The 21,913-nt window shown below is 44.3% G+C and overlaps 1 protein-coding gene across 1 annotated transcript in view; it reads left to right on the top strand.

Annotated features, from left to right (window-relative positions):
* The first annotated feature begins 4,446 nt into the window (after positions 1-4,446).
* Positions 4,447-21,913, top strand: part of IP6K2 (inositol hexakisphosphate kinase 2) — a 29,276-nt gene continuing 11,809 nt past the window's right edge. The window contains exon 1 of the mRNA XM_029243556.1: positions 4,447-4,548. The gene's annotated coding sequence lies outside the window, so the exon portion shown is untranslated. The remainder of the gene's footprint in view (positions 4,549-21,913) is intronic.

Raw genomic sequence — 21,913 nt, 5'->3', positions numbered from 1 at the left:
TAGTAATATTCTATAGGTTTCATGTCCTTTAATAAGATTTTTTTAAGACATTTTTAATTTATTTTTGGCTGCATGGGATCTTAGTGGCAGCACGCGGGATTTTTGTTGAGGCATGCGGCATCTTTCCTTGCGGTGCACAGGCTTCTCTCTAGTTGTGGCGGGCAGTTTTCTCTTCTGTAGCTGTGGCGCATGGGCTCCTGGGTGGGTGAGCTCTGTAGTTTGTGGCACACAGGCTCTCTAGTTGAGGGTCAGGAGCTCAGTAGTTGTGGCACAAGCCCCAGGGCATGTGAGATCTTAGTCCCCTGACCAGGGATCGAACCCGGGTCCCCTACATTGGAAGGCAGAATCTTTACCACTGGACCACCAGGGAAGTCCCCTTTAATAAGATTTTATAGGTCTCCCACCTATACAGTTCCTATACTTTTCTTAATAATTTATTCCTAAATATTTTATAGTTATTATCAATTGAATGTTTTTCTTGTTTTTCTTTATTTCTAGAGGCTTATTTTTAGTAAATGCTATTATTTTAAATATATTTTCTTGTATTTATCACCTTAAATTTTCTCTTATTAATTGTAGTAGTTTTCAAGAAAGTCCTTTGGATTTTCTAGGTTTACAATCATGGCATTAACTAAAGAGTGTGTAATCTCTTTCTTTCCAATATTTATAACATTTCATTTCCTTGCCTTATTACATTTGCTAGAACTCTAAGCCAATGTGTAATAATAATAGTGTTAATGCCAATGTTGTCTAGTTCCTCATTAAGAAGAAAAAAGTTTTAGTACCTGGTGTATGTTGACTTATGATTATTTTATATTTCATATCTTTTTCATAAATTGTGCCTTTGTTAGGTAGTGGTCCTCTTTATTTTGCTCAATGCCTGTCACCTTAAATCCTACCTTCTTTAATATCACTGGCTACTCCTGCTCTCTTCTAGTTTGTGCTGGCCTGACCTCACTCTTTGCCAACTCCTTTATTTTCAGCCTTTTCTTTTCTTGTGGTTTCAAGTGTCTTTCTTATAAATAGTATGTGGCAGGATTTTGTTTTTCTAACCCAGTCTCTAGGTCTTTAAAGGGGGTTCAGGGTGTCCCTATTTAGTATGATAAATATGCTTGACTTTGCTCATTCCATAATTACTTTCTTATTTTTTTACTTTGTGGTTTCATCTTTTTATTCAGTTGAGCTATTCGAAACTACCATTTTTATAGGTCAAAACAGTTGAATACTAGCAATTTCATACAGCTAACTTATAACTTTCCTTTTCCCTTTCTTTTTTTTTTTTTTTTTTTTTGGCCACACCTCGAAGCTTTCAGGATCTTAGTTCCCTGACCAGGGATTGAACCTGGGTCCCCAGCAGTGACAGCTCCATGTCCTAACCAGTGGACCATCAGGGAATTCCCTCTCTCTTTTAAGAAGATGCCATTCATTTAATTTTTCTTTGGTAATTTGGAAATTCTAGTACTTTTCCATTCCATTAGTGGCTACCTTCCCTCTCCAGGTATGAGGACTGTCCCTTGGCTGGGCATAGGTAGCAGATAATGTGCCTGTGTTAAGGGGGAGAGTTCGAGAACAGCTGGCTCTTCTTCCTTGGTAGATAACTTGTATTATCCATCTGGGAGCTTGTACAATGTCCTCTTTCTCCTTAAAGTTTAAGAATTTTACTATAGTCTTTCCCTTCCATACTGCCTGGGAATGTGCTCAATACCTCCCATATGCAAACACAGCATTTTCTTTATGTTGGGAACTCCTATTGTTTGCACATCAGGATTCCTGGATTTGGCCCCCAAATCTCTGGTCTGTTCCCTCATGCCTTTGTGCTCTGTGCATCTTTTCATTGAGCTCTGAGCTATTTCTTCCATTAGACCCAATCACAATCTTCATAATCTTCCACCATGCCAAAATTGTGCTTTCCTTGGGGTCTTTGCATTTGCTATGCTTTCTGCCAGGAATGATTTATCTTAGATCTTTCCCTGATCAGTCATGCCTTTGGTTGATCTTAGCTCTGATGTCCACTTCTCAGACTCACCTTTCCTGCTGCCTTAGACATAAACACAATACTCTGTATATCAGCTTGGTTCCTTTCCTCCACTGTATTCACTCTGCCCATAATTAGTTATTTGCTGTATTCATCCTTCACATGCTCCCCCATCCACTCCCTGCTGGATGGTAAGGACTCTGTAAATCATTGGAATTCTTGCTGTGTCCATTCTTGCCATGTACCCAGTATCTAGCCCCAGTAAGCCCTGGCTAAGCACTTATGGAAGGAATGGAAGAGTGAATTAAGACTGGGACTGCCCCCAGGGAGACCTTGCCCTGTCCAGTTTCCTCCCCACCCATGGGAGCACTGGAATGGGAGATTGGGTGGGCAGAGGAAGGGGCCATGCCTGTTTGTGAAGGCCTGAATGACTGGTGCCTGTTGGGCTTTTATTCTGTAGCTACAGCAGCTACTGCAGGTCCTGAAGCCACAGACAGGGAACAGGAGCAGGAGCTGGGCCGGGTGTAATTCCACTGGGTGTGGAGGGCCTTCTTGGCCTGACCCAGGGCTAGCCTTGGTCTGGGGCACTCTCATCCTGCCACAACATCCCACTGCCCCATTTTATTTTTTATCACTTAATACCACATGGCATTCTTTTTATTTAGTCCAGTCAACAGGTATTTCTGGAGCTTACTTGGTGTTTGAGGTGGTCAGGATATATCCATGAGCAAAAGAGATTTCCACTTGAGACATGAGAGTGCACAGACTGTGACACATGAGAAACTTTAGGAGATGAGCAGTGCTTCTAGAGGTGAACAAAGGAGATGCAGGCAGAGAGGTAATGGGGAATAATGGAGCCCTTGCCAGCTCTGGCTTTTCTTTGGGGGAGTTGCTACTGTAGGGTTCTGAGCTGGGTATGAGAGGTTCTGACTCATGTATTCATAGGCTGATGTGTGGAGAACTGACTGAAGGTGGCAAGGGCAGCAGCAAAAGACTGGGATGTGGCTGTGACATTGTCCTGGGGAGAGATGGTGGTGGCTTGGACTAGGTGGAAGCCATGGACCTGGCAAGAAGTGGTCTCCTTCTGGGTAGATGATGCAATGGAAGCAACGGGACTTCCTGATGCATTGAATGTAAGTGGGAAAGAAAGTAGTCAAGACAAAGTCTGAGGTGTTTGACCTGAACAGTAGGAAGGACTGAGCTGCCATCACTAGAGCTGGGGGAGCTGGGGTGGAGTAGGTTTGGGGGATGAGCTGGAGCTAGGGTGGCACAAGTTGAGTTTGAGGTGCCAAGAGGAAGTCAGAGTGCGGATGCCTAGTCCATAGCTGGACATTGAGTCTGGCACTCAGAAAAGGTCTGACTGGACATACACCTTTGGGAGTGATAGACATGTAAGTGGAATTTGAAGCCATGACCCTGGGTAAGATTATGAGAGCAATAGTGTAGACAGAGAAAAGGTGAAGTGGAGGAACCAGTGAGGTCAGAGGAAGCCAGGAGGGCATGGGGCCCTGGAAGCCACACAGGGATTGTGCTTCCAAGAGAGGAGAGATCAGCTGGTCACAGGAAATCTTTCCTGCCTATCCTCGTAGGGGCAGGCTTTTTTTTTTTTTCCTACTGTTTTTGTTCACTGCTGTATTTCCAGCACAGAGCGTAGATGCTCCATAAATAGTTGTTGAATGAATGAGTATATGCATGAATCCACACCTCTGCAAACAGCCAGCACAAAGGGATTTTTTAAAAGAGCAGAGAACAGGTAGGAGGCTCTACCCACTCTCAGTAGCATCCCCATCCTCCCTTGCTTTTGCCAGCCACAATGATATTAACTCAGGTGGGAGACCTTCTGGCTAACACAGGGCCCAGGACAAACGAGCTTCAGACAAGCTCTGTAGTGTGGAGCTTGGTGGAACCTGGGTTGGACTCTGGGTCACCCACCAGTCCACAAAGGACTATACAGCCACTCCTCTGTTCACCTCTCTATATCGAGTCATTTGTCCATCCATCTACATCCAGTCATCTGTCCACCTGTGCATACAACCGCCCTTTATCCACCGTCTACAGCCACTCTTTTGTCCATCTTTCCGTCCAGCCACATCCGGTCCTCTGTCCATCCATCTTCTAGGGTGACCAACTTCCCAGATTGCTGCAGACTGTCTCAATGTTAATATTGAAAGTCCTGCACTCCAGGAAACCGCTGGGACCCAGGAAAAATGGTACAGTTGGCTGACCCATCTGTACCCCTGGCATCCCGTATTGCACCCCTGGGCTCGAAGCCCACCTGTCCACCCAACCTGACTTCCTTGGCCACTCTCTCCCATCGAGGCAGACAAGACTCCACCCCTCTCGCTAACCCCGCCCCATGCACCGCCCCTTCCGGAAGCCACTACAACGAATCCGGGCGCCCTAGCAACAGCGCTTTTTGGGCCGCCCAGTCCGCGAGCTGGGCTCCCGGTGCGAGCCAATAGTGAGGGGCTCCGGGAGTGAGGCGTGGGGGGCGGGGCTCGCCGCAGCGGCCGCCATTTTGGTGGGAGAGAAACAATAGGACGGAAGCTCCGCGGGACCGGCTGAGGTAGCAGGTAACGCCCGGTCTGCTCGGCCTATCGCTCTGCCGCCCCAGGGGCTTTGGAGGAGGGTTTCTCCGGGTCGTCGGGGAGCGAGGTCTCTGGTCATTAGGGGTGTTCCCGGGTTTTTTGGGAGGGGCTCTCCCGCGATGATGGGAGTAGGAGAGATCTCTCAGGGTCCTTGTGGGGCCAGATTTCCCCGGGTCATTTGAGAGAGGCATTATTTCTTCAGGTTATTGGGGAGAGACGATTTCCCCTGGTTTTGACGGGCAGAGTCTTACCTGGTCATTGGGGGGGGGTCTCCCGAATATTATGGTGGTGCGGGATCTCCCCCTGTTATTGAAGTCTCCAGTCATTGGAGAGGGTAAGATCTCCTGGGTCATTGAGGGGGTCTCCCCAGGACATTGGTGTCCACGATCTTCCGGGTTATTGACGGGGGTCTCCTTGAGTCTTTGGCTGGAGAAGTCAGCCCAACGCCTCAGGTACGGTTACCTGCGGCCGGCAGATGTGCAGCCATTTTGAGTGTTGAATGTCAGTTGGGCTTGTCAGCTGGTGTCTGGTGGGGGAGTCTGCACACCTAACCTTCTTATCCCAAAAAGTCCTAAAATGGATCCGGGGACGTCTTCTTAATAGTGATAAGCTTCACCATGGATGGAGCTTTCATTTCGTTCACGTTGGATTACAGACTGTTTTTTGTCTTTTGCGTCCTAATGATTTGTATCATTTTTGGCTTTTATTCAGTTTCATATATTAAAGCCGAATTGCAGAAAAATGAGTCCAAATGTTGTGAAAAGAAAATGTAAAAACCAGTAAAATCTAGTGCTCTTAAATACCGGGGAAATAAAACTAATCACTGATTGGAATGAAGCATTTGGGTAACAAAATGTACATAGAACAAGAATAAGATAAAATCATCTGAAAAAATAGTTTTAAGTACTGAAACTTCTAAAAAGTGGTAACAGAAATGTTGCAGATCACAAGTTTTATGATACTTTGTATAAAGCGCCATAATTACAGTAGTTTTGATGAATTCTAGTACTTAATTATTTGCTGTATTTGCATTTTTAGCAGGGTAACATTTTAAGTGAACTAAAATGCTTATTTACATAGATTGCTGCTGTGGAGTTTGTGTAATTGCATCCTGTAATCTGGTGTTAAGTATTTAATGAGAAGTTTCAGGGCAGTATTGTTATTGTTTTAACTTTAACCACTACCAGAATTAGAAACTGAGCAAAATGGTACTTTATCATATTGATGTAATAGGCCAGTGAGTGGATCACTTAGTAACTTTTTCTGGAGGCAAACGTCAGTTGAACCGTTAACTGTTACTCCAGCTGGTTGATCTGCTTTGTGACTTTAGAATAGAATTCTCAGGAATTGTTAGAAATCAGGTGGATGAGAGCTAGGACTGGAGTTGATACAGTTGTAAAATCCAGTTTAGCAAATGTAATAGACTTCTTTTTGTTTCAAGGCTTCGCAGGTGACAGACAAGTACATGGTATACCAGCCCCATATCTGTCTGAGCAGTGGAATGTGTGAGGAAGGCACAATTACTGACTGATGAACCTTAACCAGTCTTCTTTGCAGAGGGGTGCAAGGGGTGCCAGAGCCTTCCATAACACCGGAGGGAGATATCACCCGTATCTAGGCAACAGGGATGAGCCTCCCTGAGGCCAGCTTGCTGAGGTGAAAAATTTCCATTGTTTGGTTCATAAAGAGGATGCACTGGGGAAGAATTTTTCCTTTAAGTGACGTTGTTTTACCTAATGGGGTAATCACCTTAGACAAATTGAACACATTTTTGTGTAGTAGATGATTGCTTTCATGTGATTACATTTTAAAGCATGTTTTTGAAATTATATTTTTGTCTATTTGCATACCAAGTAATAAAAGTAACAAGTAATACTAGTGTTTTGTAATATATTCTGGTAGCAAGGAAGGGGCCTTTTCCCCCAAAATTGAATTTAGCGTTTACCTCAGAATTTGAACGAAAAGAGTCTCCTAAAATGATGGATACTTGGTTTGGGTTTGTCAACCATCCATCCATCACCAGCTTCTGCAGTTACCAACTCCTAGCCAATGTTGTTTCATTTACACTCTGCCTTCCTCCCCTCCCCTTAAAAAAAAAAAAAAAAAGCTGAATTTTTTTAGGAAACCTATCCCCAAAGTGTATATTATCCAAAAGTATTTCATTATACATTATTAGTGTATCTCTAAGACAAGGAGCTACCCATGGTTTTTACACCATTATTATGCCTAAAATACAATGATAATTCCTTAATTTTTTTTTTCAAATATTCAGTCATGGTCAAATGTCCCTGATTGTCTCATTATTTTTTTATAGTTGTTTGTTCAAACTGGTATCCAGATAAAGTCTGCATATGGCATTTGATTGAAGTGTCTCTTTTGTCTCTTAAATTTATATATGCTTACTCTGTTTTGTAATTTATCTGTTCAAACAACTGTCATTTATCCTGTAGGAGTTCCCATATGCTGGCTTTTGCTCATCACACTGTGTGCTTGAGACCTTTTGACTCTGGTGGCTGGCTTTGAAGGAGTCACACCTGTATATCTTTTCAGTGAAGAAGTTGTGTTGGAACTGCCAAGGCTCATTCAAAAGTGAGCCCCAAACCTTGAACTCTGAGGGCTGTCAGGGACCTATAGGGCCACACAGTGCAAGACCCTCCTCCTCCCTCTGTGTCATGTGGTCCAGATTTTCCATGTGGAACAGAGAGGAGATTCTTACCCTTGGCCTCCAGGAGGATGAAGATGTTTTGCTCCTTGTCTCCTTACAGACCTCCTTCTCTCACACTGACGTTGCACCCTCTGCTCACAGGCTGTTCACAATTATGGGGGCCTCGACCCAGTGCTCTTCTTTCTTTGCACATTACTCTTGGGGTGCCTTCTGCCTTCCCTTTGTAGGTAATTCCCAAATCTGTTTTCAAGTTAAGTTCACTCAAGCTTCACTCCCACTGCTTCCAGCTGTCTGCTGTACATTTCTTCTTGATTGCTTGATTATCCCTTATATTTAAGTGTCTGCAGTTCAACTCACTATCTTCTCAGCTGTTTCTGACTTCATGAACAAAACATCCTTGTTCTGACTTGTGAAGACTCAGTATCTGACTCATCTCTCTAATTTGATTCCCTGAATCAGGGATTCTGAAGATAGAGTCCATAGTTGCCCACTCCACAAATTGTATGCAGAGTTCAGTGAGGCTGTGAATTTTCAGGAGAGTCCCACAGTTGTCTCAGATTCTCTAGGGGGTCTGTTGCTCCCTCAAGGGTTAAGGACAGTGTGCTACACTTCGCCATCTATCAAGTCCTGCTTCTTTACCTTCTCCCCCTCCTTCCTTGGTTTTTCTGTGTAGGCTGGGCAGGGCAGCTGGCTCTGTGGGTGCAGTGGAGAAGACAGGAGACCGTGTGCCCTGCCATGTATGCCACTGAGTAGGGGAGGTTACATTAAAGAGGTCCGAGACAGGTGTCTGGAGATAGCAGTCCTGTTGTCTTGGTGACCCTAGAACCTGAGGGCTGTCAGGACATTTTCCCACCACCCCCTGCCCAGCAGTTGAAGTCAGAGCCTTTCTGAAGCCAGGTTTTTCCTTGTCTCTCTGCCCGGTTAATTTTCCTAACATAAAATGTCGCCACCATACTCCAGAATCCAGTGGCTCACATACTTTATAGGTTGGGTCAGAGTGAAACAATGGGTGAGATCTTTTAAAATCTATGCTCCCAGCGATTCTACTTCTAGGACTTTTTCGTACAGAAATACTTCACAGGTGTGCAAAGACAGATACAAGGATGCTCACTGCATTATTATGGTAAGAAAAAAGTTAGAAATAGTGTCAGTAGGGAAGTCGATAAATACATTATGATTTTGTGTGACTATTATACAGCCTTTAAAAAGACTCATATATAGACAAATGTAGCAAGATATCTAAGTCATATAGTTTAGTTGGGGGGGAAATGGCAAAACAGAGGACAGCTATTGAATGATTCTACTTATATGGGAAACTGGAGTACTCAGATTAGAGACAGCAAGTTGAATGGTGGTTACCAGGGGCTGGGGAGTAGGGAGAGTGGGATTTATTATTTAATGTGTATAGTTGCAGTTTGAGATGATGAAAAAGTTCTGGAGATAGTGGTGATTATTGCACAACAGTGTGAATGTACTTCATGCCACAGAACTGTACACCCCAAAATAGTTAAAATGGTAAATTTTATATTGTGAGTATTTTATCACTATTTTTTAAAAGTTAGGTGAGAAAACTAAAGCTGATTTTACTTGGGAAAAAAAAGGCAAAACAACACATATAGCCTGATCCTACTTGTGGAAAGAATAGAAAAATGCACTGAAGAAAATCTACAGGATAAAGAGACCCCAAACTAATAATGGTGGTCATTTTATCACACTTGTAACCAGTTTAAAAATGTCTTCTTTTAAGAGCTAAGCAGGATGTCCCTTGGTACTCCATTCTTCTGCCTGTTGCGGAAGCCCTGTTTCTTCATCCGCCTCAGAAAAGTGCAGGCTTAACATGCCCTCATCCACTTATACTGTCAAGTCCACTCTCTGGCCTCCATCTTCCATTGGACTTTTTGTAGGAACTGGAATGGTGGACAGAGGACGGCTCACGTTTGAGGAGTGCGTTGCATGTAAGCCAGGCAGTAGGCTAGATTTTTAAATCCTGTTCCCACCTTATGGCACCTACATAAAACTACCATGACTAGTTTACAGATGAAGGCAGGCACCAAGAATAGGTAAAACACCATTTATACCCAAGTATAAGGCAGGCCTCAATTTGTCAGGGAGATTTTATTTTATTTTATTTTATAATTTATTATTTATTTTACTTATTTTTGGCTGTGTCGGGTCTTAGTTGCGGCACGTGGGATCTTTTCCTTGCGGCGCGCGGGCTTCTCTAGTTGTGGCACGCAAGCTCCAGGGTGTGTGGGCTCTGTAGTTGTGGCGCGTGGGTTCCAGAGCACGTGGGCTCTGTAGTTTGCAGCACGCAGGCTCTAGCTGAGGCGTGCGAGCTCAGTAGTTGTGGTGCGTGAGCTTAGTAGTTGTGGTGCGTGGGCTTAGTTGCCCTGCAGCATGTGGGATCTTAGTTTCCTGACCAGGGATCGAACCCATGCCCCCTGCATTGGAAGCACACAGTCTTAACCACTGGACCACCAGGGAAATCCAAGAGTTTTTGTTCTTTATGCCAACAAAATGCCCCTTGGTTAAGACTGAAATCGTTGGGAGTATGATAACTTCTAAATGTGGTATCCAGGTCAGAACAGGTAGCAAAATAAGCACCTGGTAACAACAGAAAAGTCATGCCTTGATTTGATTTTGTGCTAGTGAAATGTAGCCATTGTAGAAGTGATGTGGTCAACACCTACAGCACCCACCCACAAAAAATAAAAATGATAGGAGCTACAGCTGCCTTGCCTAACACCCTCACTGTGCTACGTCTTTTACCTGTGTTCTTTTCATTCCTGGCCACTCTGCAAGGTGGTCAGAAGTCTCATCCCACTCTGGACTGAAGGATTTCAGGCTTTGGGTTTTCTTGAAACCTTTCTGACTTGGAGACAGGCCTCCAGTACCTGCTTTCACAAGCCCCTTTGGGCAACTGGAGTCAGCCTGGGCCTCTTCTGCTTGCTCTCTGTCGTGGCAAATTCACAAAGCTTTCTTTGCACTGCTGGATTTTTTTTAACTCGTCTTGTGAATGTATTTAACTGAAACTCATGATTGATCAAATGGGAGATCATTTAGTATTAACTGTATTCTCTGTGTATCCATCTGTTTACCTTACTTGAGACATATACTTGTAGAAATTGAGTGTCCAATCCCAAGCCTAAGGAAGAGTAGAACTTTTCTTTTAATGGAATAAGATGTGTTAGAGACCAGGAGGCATAACACTTGGCTCTAGTGTTGTTATTTCTGCACTTAGTTTTCAAGAATGTGCCCGCTCGATACCTGAGCTGGATCCCAAAGGCAAACCCCCCGAGCCACATCAGTCTGTCTTAACCCCACCACAGCCCCTTGCCTTGAGCCTTGTTCATCTTTAAGATGGGCTGCTCCAGGGCCACAGGGCTTTCCTATGCACGGCTGCACACTCAGAAATGAGGTGGCCCCATGGGCTGAGTGTGCTTGTCATACTCTCTTGGGGAATGCAGAAATCTTGCATTGCCCTGCAATGTTTGTTTTATAGGAATAATAGACCATTTTTGTTTTACAAGTATAAAACTAACATTGGATATGCATTTTTACTAAAACCTTCCCTCCTTCTCATCTGTCCCATTCTCTGATTGAGATCCCAGGTCATGTCTAAACAAATTCAGTGTTTTTGCTGAGGCTGCAGCAACATTTGTCTTGGGATTAACCTAAGTCCAAGCCTGCCGGCTTTCACTTTGGTACGCATTTGCTTAATGTGCTTTAAACTTGGTATATGTGGACTGTACCTTACTCCTCCTTCCCCTCTCATGAGCGAGAGTTCACAGTTCAGCTTCTTCTACAGGGTGCCTGTGGAGGTGTGTGGACCCTATATCTGTTGGCTCTAGTGCTAAACATAATCATACTGTTTCCTTGAGAGATTGCCCAAGTAAACAACAAAGGAAGAAGAGAGATGGATGAAGTATACCAGGCCAAAGAATGTATGTTTTTATGAACTTGAGCAACCCGACAGGAAAAACATACACCAGTAACTGTTAAAGCACTTACTTGCATATTGCTGAGATTACTGTCTACCTAAGTTAGGGTTTTTTTTTTTTAATTTATTTTATTTATTTTTATTTTTGGCTGCATTGGGTCTTTGTTGCTGCGCACAGGCTTTCTCTAGTTGCAGTGAGCAGGGGCTACTCTTCCTTGTGCGCTGGCTTCTCATTGCAGTGGCTTCTCTTGCTGCGGAGCATGGGCTCTAGGCGCGCGGGCTTCAGTAGCTGTGGCTCACAGGCTCACTAGTTGTGGCCCACGGGCTTAGTGTCTCCACGGCATGTGGGATCTTCCCGGACCAGGGCTCGAACCCATGTCCCCTGCACTGGCAGGCGGATTCTTAACCACTGCACCATCAGGGAAGCCCAGTTAGTTGGTTCTTGTTGAACACTTTCAGTTTTTCTTCTGTTATGAATAGAGGTTTTACATATAAGGCAGTGAAAGATGTCCTTTCATGAACAGTGTCTGTTCTCTAAGGTGAGTGCCTCTAGAGAGACAGCTGAGGTGCTTGCCAACCCCCTGCTGAAGGTGTGGGTTTTTCTTGCTCTGTGTCCTTATCGGAGCATGAGAACACACATATCTCTCCCTTAGGTTCTTTGAGTTGCCCCTGCCCTTTGTAGAACCTGTGCTGGGTTTTATGGGTGGCTTGGGATGCTGCACCTACATCGGGAGGCCAGAGGAGGACGGTAAGCCCAGGATGCAGGCTCCTGGCGCATTTGGAACATTGGACCTTGCAGAGGTGCCAGCTGCCACCTGACAGACTCTGGGCCCTGAAAAACTGATGGATATGGCCAACACATCTGGGGCAGATGAGGGCTGGGAAAGGAAGGAACAGGCTACCTCTCTCCCAGGAATGATTTATCTCGCTCTCAAAGAGTGTTTTTACTTTGAAAATACCTTAGGCTCTTTGTGTAGAGCCAAAGAAAGGGAATAGTGGTAAAATATCAAAAGTGGAAGTGCCCCGTTGGCCTTCCCTCCCAATCCTCACGTCTGTTGACTGACTGAAGTCATTGCCCTTCTCGCAAGCTGCGTGATTCCAAAGGAGTCAGTGTGTAGTTTGCTTCAGAACTATGGGTGCAGTTGAACTTGATTTCCCTAAAGAAGTTTTTAATATTTTGCTGTGCCTTATTTTGGAAAGAAGTCCCAGGACTCATAGAGGATGATTGACGAATGGTCATGTGTTAAGATATAGTGCTGTGGGGCTTCCCTGGTGGCACAGTGGTTGAGAGTTTGCCTGCCGATGCAGGGGACGCGGGTTCGTGCCCCAGTCCAGGAAGATCCCACATGCTGCGGAGTGGCTGGGCCCGTGAGCCATGGCCGCTGAGCCTGCGTGTCCGGAGCCTGTGCTCCGCAACGGGGGAGGCCACAGCGGTGAGAGGCCTGCGTATCGCAAAAAAAAAAAAAAAGATATAGTGCTGTGACCTATGTGGTGTCAGGAATTTTCTCACTCCCATATCTCGTTCTTTTCCTGGCTGGTCATGGAGGAGCACTGACTGTACTTAGAGTAGTAGGGTGATCAAAGCTGCCATGTTGATGCTGTTAGCCTGGGATGCTTAGCAGACCCCTGAGGGGAGTATTTACCTGAGTGAGGTGTTGTGAGGACCCAGAGGAAGTTGTGCCCTCTGGGCACAGGATCTGGTGTAGCGCAGGGCACACATGTCCCTCTACCAGCAGGTACAGCCCTCATTGTGCTGGCCTGGGCGGGTTGGGGCTGCCTGGGTTCTGTGGCTGGCCATGAGGACTGAATCATTTTTGGCACCACTAGTTTCAGAGGATGAGTTCATGTGTCATCTGGTTTGGGAACTGGCTGAGAAATGAGCAGGGGTAAACGTTGACCACAGGCAGGGAGCATATAATCTTGCCTGAAGCTAATGGACTGTTACTTAACTGGCACATGAGAGAACCATGACTAAGGTAGGAGAGTCCCCCATTAGATCGAGACCTCAGAACAATTTTGGCCATAGTCTTCAAGGGTCACTTCTGCATGTTCCTGTTGTGTATGTTTCCCACATGATGGTGGGATTTGTAGTCTGCATCAGGAGGAGGAGACTGGAGATGGAAAATTGCCCTTGAAGAGGGGAAACAGGCTTTTTAAGGAGGACTGATAATTCTTGGTGTGTGTATGGAATACATTTAGGTATTTATAAGTAAATTTGATATTCTGATAAAGGGGACATGTGACACCTTAGAATCAATAATTTAGATTTTCTTGAAGGAGTACTGCTCTACTTTTAGCTAGAAAAACTTTTTAAATTGCTAAAACTCTGTAATTCAAGCATTGTAACTGAGGAACATATTTCTAGGTAGGCTGAAAGCTCCTTCTCCCTGTCCCCCTCCATATTGGGACGCTCTAGTCTTTCATTCCAGAAATCTGGTCTGATGAGGCAAAGAGATGTGGCAGTGTGATCATGCTGCTGGTTCGACAGAGAAGCCTCTGAGAGGCTGCTGTTTCCCTTATGGAAAAGCTTGTCTGGATTTTTGGAACAGAATCTGCTGTTTCATTTGTCCCTCAGAATTGGTGGAAGGATCTGCATTGTTGTGACTTTTCTTGAAATACTTCCACTTACAACTTGTAGTTTCTCCTTTATTAAAACTAGAATAAAGGGACTTCCCTGTGGTCCTGTGGCTAACACTCCATGCTCCCAATGCAGGGGGCCCGGGTTCCATCCCTGGTCAGGGAGCTAGATCCCACACACCTCAACTAAGAGTTTGCATGCTGCAACTAAAAAAGATACCGCGTGCCGCAAGGAAGAACCTGCACGCAGCAATGAAGATCCTATCCTGCGTGCTGCAACTAAGATCTGGTGCAGCCAAATAAATTAAAAACAAACAAGAATAAAATGCTGATGAGGGGGGAAATGAACACCTGGTGTTGGACCCCAGGCATTTGTGTCAAGTTAATAGAAGGCTTCTGTGTCTTGTCTCTCTGGCCCTGCTGCATGCTTTGGTGGAGCCAGTGCCTGCTATGACATGGGGGTGACCTTTCCGGCCTTCTTAGCAATGACTCTTTCATCTCAAAGTACCTGTCATTTTCCATGATGAGGCCTAGGTGATCTGGTGTCTCAGTGCACCTATCTGTAGTGGGAGTGATCCTAGTATCTACTCCAGAAGGCTGTGGTAGGAGGGAGGGAGTTACAGAACAGACTAACAGCTTGGTAAACGGTAGCCCTTTTCTCTGACACGGTTGTATCCCATTGTCACTGAAGATTGAGTTGGTCACTGCCTCCTCTGACCTTTCAGCACCTTGTACACATTTCAGGGACAGGATGTGTTGGGGTGATTATCCTCCCTTGTTTACATGTGGTCAGTCTCCCAGGGTCTCCATCATGGAGTGGAACTCTGAGCATGCAGTGTGAGTTGCATCAGGGTTTTTTGGCAGATGAGTTTAAAACCTTCAAGAGCTGAGCAGCCATCTGGGTTTCTTATTTCAGTCGTAGTGAATTATTTTTCCCCCTAATACTTTCACTCCCAATTATAAAGGTAACAAACACATGCTCTGAGTTCGAGAAAATTTCAAGAAGTTTGGAACATTCAGAAAACTGAAGAGATGGGAATAACAGTCTTACCACTTAGTACTGGGCAGATCCAGCTTTTGTGGTGGCTAAAGTTTATATAGTGTAACAAATATATATAATTGATTTATATAAATATATAATTGTAAGTACCATCTTTAAACAAAATTTACAATTATGAAAACAATAAGGTAAGAAAGTGAACTTATCTACAAAACAGAAATAGAGTTACAGATGTAGAAAACAAACTTATGGTTACCAGGGGTAAGGGGAGGGGAACGATAAACTGGGAGATTGGGATTGACATATATATTTCTATATATAAAATAGATAAATAATAAAGACCTACTGTATAGCACAGGGAACTCTACTTAATATTCTGTAATGGTCTATATGGGAAAAGAATCTAAAAAAAGAGTGGATATATGTATATGTATAACTGATTCACTTTGCTGTACACCGAAACTAACACAACATTGTAAATCAACTATACTCCAATAAAAATTTTTTTTAAAAAAGGGCTTCCCTGGTGGCGCAGTGGTTGAGAGTCCCCCTGCCAATGCAGGGGACACGGGTTTGTGCCCTGGTCTGGGAAGATCCCACATGCCGCGGAGCGGCTGGGCCCGTGAGCCATGGCCGCTGAGCCTGTGCGTCCGGAGCCTGTGCTCCGCAACGGGAGAGGCCACAACAGTGAGAGGCCCGCGCACCGCAAAAAAAAAAAAAAAAAAAAAAAATTAAAAGAAACCCCAATAATGTAAGAAAGTAAATGTTTGGATTGAAAAAAGAAAACACAAAAAGTTACACATTTCAAAAATCAATAGTACAGTATTTTTTCCCTACATTTCTGAGCAGCATATTGACTGCCTCATTCTATGACAGCAGTGTCATAATTTTTCTATAAAAAAGTCACATAGGGACTTCCCTGGCGGTCCAGTGGTTAGGACTCTGCGCTTCCATTGCAAGGGACACAGGTTCGATCCCTGGTCAGGGAACTAATATCCCGCATGCCGCACATCGCAGCCAAAAATTTTTTAAATAAAGTAAATAATAAAAAGGTCACATAGTCACTACTCTAGGGTGGTTAATTGTCATCTGCTTTCCATAAATTTATTTCATTTGTTAGCTGTCATTTAAATTTATTGTAGGATAACACCTGTTACAGTTTTTTAAATTTATTTTTTTAAAAATATTTATATATTTATTTATTTGTCTGTATCAGGTCTTAGTTACGGCATGCGGGATCTTAGTTACCCAACCAAGGATTGAACCCCTATACCCTGCATTGGAAGGCAGATTTTTTTTTTTTTTTAATTAATTAATTAATTTGGCTGCGTTGGGTCTTCATTGCTGCGTGGGCTTTCTCGTTGTGGTGAGCAGGGGCTACTCTTCATTGTGGTGCGTGGGCTTCTCATTCTCTTGTTGTGGAGCACAGGCTCTAGGCACACGGGCTCAGTAGTTGTGGCTCCTGGGCTCTAGAGTGCAGGCTCAGTAGTTGTGGCGCACGGGTTTCGTTGCTCTGTGGCATGTGGTATCTTCCCGGACCAGGGCTCAAACCTGTATCCCCTGCACTGACAGGCGGATTCTTAACCACTGCACCACCAGGGAAGTCTTGGAAGGCGGATTCTTAAATCACTGGACCACCAGGAAAGTCCCATCTGCTTTCTATTATTGACAACTTAGAACGGTTTCTTTCAGCGTCACAGTTCATCATATGTCATGTAAATTTTTAGGATTGTCATCAAATTTGGGAAATGTGTGTCAAATTTTTTTCATATATCAGCTGTGAGACTTCAAGACATTCAACATTTTTTTATACAGTGACTCCAGGGCCTTGGGAGGAGGTGGGCAGCCATGACCCCTGTGAGTAGCTGGTATTTTTGTTTTTAGGGTTTTTCGGTGTGTAGTAAAATGAACATAACATAAAATTTACCATTTTAACCACTTCTGAGTGTACAATTTAGTGGCAAAGCTGGAACTTCTTGCCAGTCTTTTCCTCTGTAAGTCTTATGACATAGTTCAGCTAATATCATAGATTATACAGTTTTGTATCTTCCTTTTTTTTTTTTTTTGGCTGCCCCACATGGCTTGTGGCATCTTAGTTCCCTGACCAGGGATCCAACCTGGGCCCCGGCAGTAAAAGCATGGAGTCCTAACCACTGGACCACTAGGGAATTCCCTGTATCTTGCTTCTTTTAATTGAAGAGCATATCAGATTGTTTTAAAAATATAAAAGTGATAAACAATGTTTTATAGTATCCTCATAGTCCATCATACACTTTCATATTGCTGGATGTGGAGGTGAGTGCGTTCACATTGGGGTATAAGAGATGTCCTGCCAGGACCTGATTTTTATGGAGCAGTGGTGGGAGTTTTCCTGGGGTTGGTGGTAGTTTGATGCCATATACCCATGACCCAAATGGGTCAGTCTGGTCAGCCACCTTCCTTGGTGCCTCCCACAAGGCAAACATTAACAGCTTTCTTCTTCCTTCCTGGCTTTATTTTGCTAAATCTCCTTTTGGTTTATTCATTTTGTCACCAGGGATTGTGCCTTATCTGCTGCCCAGCTTTTCTAGAAGTCCAGATCATGGAGGGGATAATTTTTTTCCTGCACTGTCTTGCAGAGACACCTTGTTTGAAGCTGGATGGCAGACCCACCAGCATTGCTGAAAAGGCCTTCAGCAAATACTCAGCACCAACCCCATGGCCTTTCTTTGCTTTGCCTGCAAAAGATGGGGATAATTATCTTTCAGTGATAACTTAGCAACCTGAAAGCCTTGGGTGTTTGGGATGTCAACTCAATACTAACACAGAATTTCTGAATGCTAACTACTATATTTGTTTTAAACTATGATAGGATTTTAATCTTCTCGTATCCACATTTTAAAAGTTTATTCTTCAGTGACCATTCTTCTGCCTGATTTTCTACAAGAGAGAATTTTCCAAGAGGTTGGTTGTCATTAGATTAAGAGTTTAGGCTTTGTTTACATGAAATGTTTCCACACCAGCAGGACCCAGATGAGTATTCAGGTGCAGGGTCCTTCATTTATACTCCCCAGTTAGTGCAGAGTTAATAAGGTGGGAGATTATAAATGCAAAATTAATACCCAGCCGATGCTCAGAATGCATTTTGTAAAGTGTGTGGCGTGCCGCTTTTTAACGATTGTACTCCCTGTGCGGTTGGTGTGGGTTTGGATAATTGCAGTGGGTGCCTTTTGAGTTCTCTGTTGATCTGTGTGCAGCAGGTATTCATGACGCAGTAGTGATTTGAGGCACATCCTGTGGAGTGCTTACTCGGTGCTGGTGCTCTTCTGGGCTCTGGAGATTCAGCAGTAAACAGAGCAGTCAAAAATGTCTGACTGGGGCCTTCTCTGGTGGCACAGTGGTTGAGAGTCCGCCTGCCGATGCAGGGGACATGGGTTCGTGCCCTGGTCCGGGAAGATCCCACGTGCCGCGGAGTGGCTGGGCCCGTGAGCCATGGCTGCTGAGCCTGTGTGTCCAGAGCCTGTGCTCCGCGGCGGGAGGGGCCGCAGCGGTGAGAGGCCTGCAAACAAACAAACAAACAAAGAGTACCGCAAACAAACAAACAAACAACAACAACAAAAAATGTCTGACCTTATGGACTTTTTTTTCTGGTGGGGCAGGGTGGAGGAGACAGAAAATAAACAGGACAAATAAAACATATAGTATGTTAGGTGGTGATAAGTGGTGAGGAGAAAATAAAGCATGGTTGTGTAAGGAATGTGGATGGGGAGATATGGCACTTTTAGATGGGGTGGCTAAAGAAGACTTCATTAAAGGTGATATTTGCATACAGAACTGAAGGAGGTACAAGAGTGAGCCAGGGAGATATCTGGGGAAAAGTGCACCAAGCAGAGGGAATGGCAAGGACAGAGACCCTAAGGTAGGTATGTATCAAGCATGTTTGAGAAATAACAAGAAAGCCAGTATAATTGGAGCAGATTTGCTGTTAATTTTTCTTTTGTGATGGGTGTTTTACTGAAAGGCTTATTGGACCATTATGCTTCTGTTTTTCTCCTTTGTGTGTAAAGTATGCTTTTGCTTTGGCTTTACAAGAATTTAAAAAGATAACTGGAACTTCCCTGGTGGAGCAGTGGTTAAGAATCTGCCTGCCAATGCAGAGGACATGGGTTCGAGCCCTGGTCTGGGAAGATCCCACATGCCGCGGAGCAAATAAGCCCTCAAGCCACAACTGCTGAGCCCGCGTGCCACAACTACTGAAGCCTGCGTGCCTAGAGCCCGTGCTCTGCAACAATAGAAGCCACCACAATGAGAAGCCCGCACACCACAATACAGAGTAGCCCCCGCTCGCCGCAACTAGAGAAAACCCGCGTGCAGGAATGAAGACCCAACACAGCCAAAAATAAATAAATAAAATAAATTTATTTTTAAAAACCCTATTTAACAGCTAATATAATCTTTTAATTACAGTCTTTTCTGATTATTAAAATAACTTGTACTTACGAAACTTTTGTAAATTAAAGAAAAAATTCAAGCTGTTTATTGAAATATAATTTGTATACAATAAGATTCATTGGTTTTATTTATTTATTTTAATTAATTTATTTATTTGTTTTTTATTTTTGGCTGTGTTGCGTCGTCATTGCTGTGCGCGGGCTTTCTCTAGTTGTGAGCGGGGGTTACTCTTCTTTGCGGTGCACGGGCTTATTGTCATGGCTTCTCTTGTTGCGGAGTATGGGCTCCCGGCGTGCGGGCTTCGGTAGTTGTGGCACGTGGGCTCAGTAGTGTGGCTTGCGGCCTCGGTAGTTGTGGCACGTGGGCTCAGTAGTGTGGCTTGCTGCCTCAGTAGTTGTGGCTTGCGGGCTCTAGAGCACAGGCTCAGTAGTTGTGGCACACGGGCTTAGTTGCTCTGCGACATGTGGGATCTTCCCAGGCCAGGGCTCAAACCCATGTCCCTTGCATTGGCAGGTGACTTCTTAACCACTGCGCTACCAGGGAAGCCCCAAGATTCATTGATTTTAAGTCTATAATTTGATGAGTTTTGACAAATTTATGCAGCCATGTAATCACTGTTCCAGTCACAGCATAGAACATTTTCATTACCCCTAAAAGTTCTCTTGGACGTCTTTGCAGTCAGTCCTATTCCCCTACCTCTGCCCCCTGGCAACTGCTTATCTACTTTCTGCTATTACAGTTTTGCTTTTTCTTGAATGTTGTATAAATGGAATTACACAGTATATAGTCTTTTGTGATTGGCTTTTTTCAGTTAACATAATGCTTTTTTTTTTTTTTTTTTTTTTTTTTTGCGGTACGCGGGCCTCTCACTGCTGCGGCCTCTCCCATTGCGGAGCACAGGCTCCAGACGTGCAGGCTCAGCGGCCATGGCTCTCGGGCCCAGCCGCTCCGCAGCATGTGGGATCTTCCCGGACCAGGGCACGAACCCACGTCCCCTGCATCGGCAGGCGGACTCTCAACCACTGCGCCACCAGGGAAACCCAACATAATGCTTTTGTGATTAATCTTTGTTGTTGCTATATCAATACATTCCTTTTATTGCTGAATAATATTCCATTATATGGATACACCACAGTTTGTTTATTCATTCACCCATTTGATGGACATTTGGGTTGTTCCCACCTTTTGGCTATGGTGAATAGTGCTGCTGTGAACGTTTGTGTATAAGTCTTTATGTGGACATTTGTTTTCATTTCTTTTAGGTAAATACCTGTGAGTAGGATTACTGGGTCATATAATAAGTATATGTCTAACTTAATAAGAAACTGCCAAACTGTTTTCCAAGGTGGCTGTACTTCTTTTATTCCTACCAGCGACGTTTGAGAATTCCAGTGACTGACCCTGGTGGTATAGTCATGGGTTGTGTATGGATGTGTGCAGATGTGGGCAGTGGCTCTGGGCTCATGGAGCGGAGGTGCAGATGGTCAAGGTTATTCGTCCACCATTGGGCTAGTGTGCTTCACACCATCTCCTGTGACTGCCCAACCCTGGGGCTTTTCTTGAGGCAGAGTAAGTAGCCCCAGCAGAGCCCATTTGTAGCCTCATGAACCACATTCTAGATGTGTGAGCTAAGGGCCCAGGGCTTTTCATGAGTCATAGTTGTTTTATTTGCAGTATTTTATAAGTTAAGACTATTAAGGCATTGTTTCCAGCAGATCCTTAAACCAATTTGATAGATTTAGGGGGATGGGCTATGGGGGAAATCTATGTCTTGTCCTAGGATGAATCATGTTCTGTGTTTCTTACCTATCAATAGTTTCATGGACAAACGTGAGGCAATTTGGAAAGCTAAAATAGATGCTAAATCTGAAGCCAGTGTTTTATGGTTATTCCCTGTCTCACTAGATTCAGGGTCCACACATCACATGGACTTCTCAGTAACCATTAATATTCTAGGATTCCTGGGAAACTGGGCCTTAGACCTCAGATGTTTAAAAACCTTTAAGAGATCCAACTGCTCAAACCACATGTGGAACAGAAAAAGAGTAGCAGTGAAACAGAGAAGGTGCTTTGGGCATTTTTCTTTCTTCTGACCAGGCTGAAGCCACTAGAGAAGAAACTGATCTGGGGTGTAATCCTTGGGAAGTTGATCCTTCATTTTCCCACAGGGATAGGGTCTGTAAGGGACCCTAGAACAAAAGCTGCATTTCTTTGTCTGAAGCCCCAAATGTAAGAAGTATGTTGTATAGAGAAGCCATAGTTATCTTCATATTGAGAGATTGAACATAATTGAAATCAAAGAATCACAAAACAGGACTTAACCTTATTATGTGCAATGCAATGATTTTTACTGTTTTTTCCTATTTGATTAAAACAAACTGCTGGTTACCAGAAAACTGGAACCCAAAGGGAGCAGGGACTTGGAATCTTCCTCCAAGCAATTGAATGGCAGAACTGGGACTAGAATCTGGCTCCACCTCACAACAGGATCAGTTTTCTCCCTAATTCTACCATTTAGGAGTTTCCTCTGTCATCAGGCTTGGCACAGGCGAGAAAGGGCCTTATTTTCCTTGTCTCTCTACCTAAGATGATGATTCTTCTCCGGGGAGCAATGTCCTGTGGACTGCCAGAGTTGGGTGCTGGCGGGAGGGTTGGCAAGGTTCCGTGTCAAGGTTCCAGCAGCTAATGAACACACGGGAGACCTGGGAGAAGGAGGTATAGATCCTCACTGGGCTTT

This window comes from Monodon monoceros, unplaced genomic scaffold (genome assembly GCF_005190385.1).
Source record: "Monodon monoceros isolate NGI ecotype Baffin Bay Population unplaced genomic scaffold, NGI_Narwhal_1 Super_Scaffold_3, whole genome shotgun sequence".
NCBI classification, from domain to species: domain Eukaryota; kingdom Metazoa; phylum Chordata; class Mammalia; order Artiodactyla; family Monodontidae; genus Monodon; species Monodon monoceros.
This window is presented reverse-complemented; position numbering and strand designations above follow the sequence as displayed.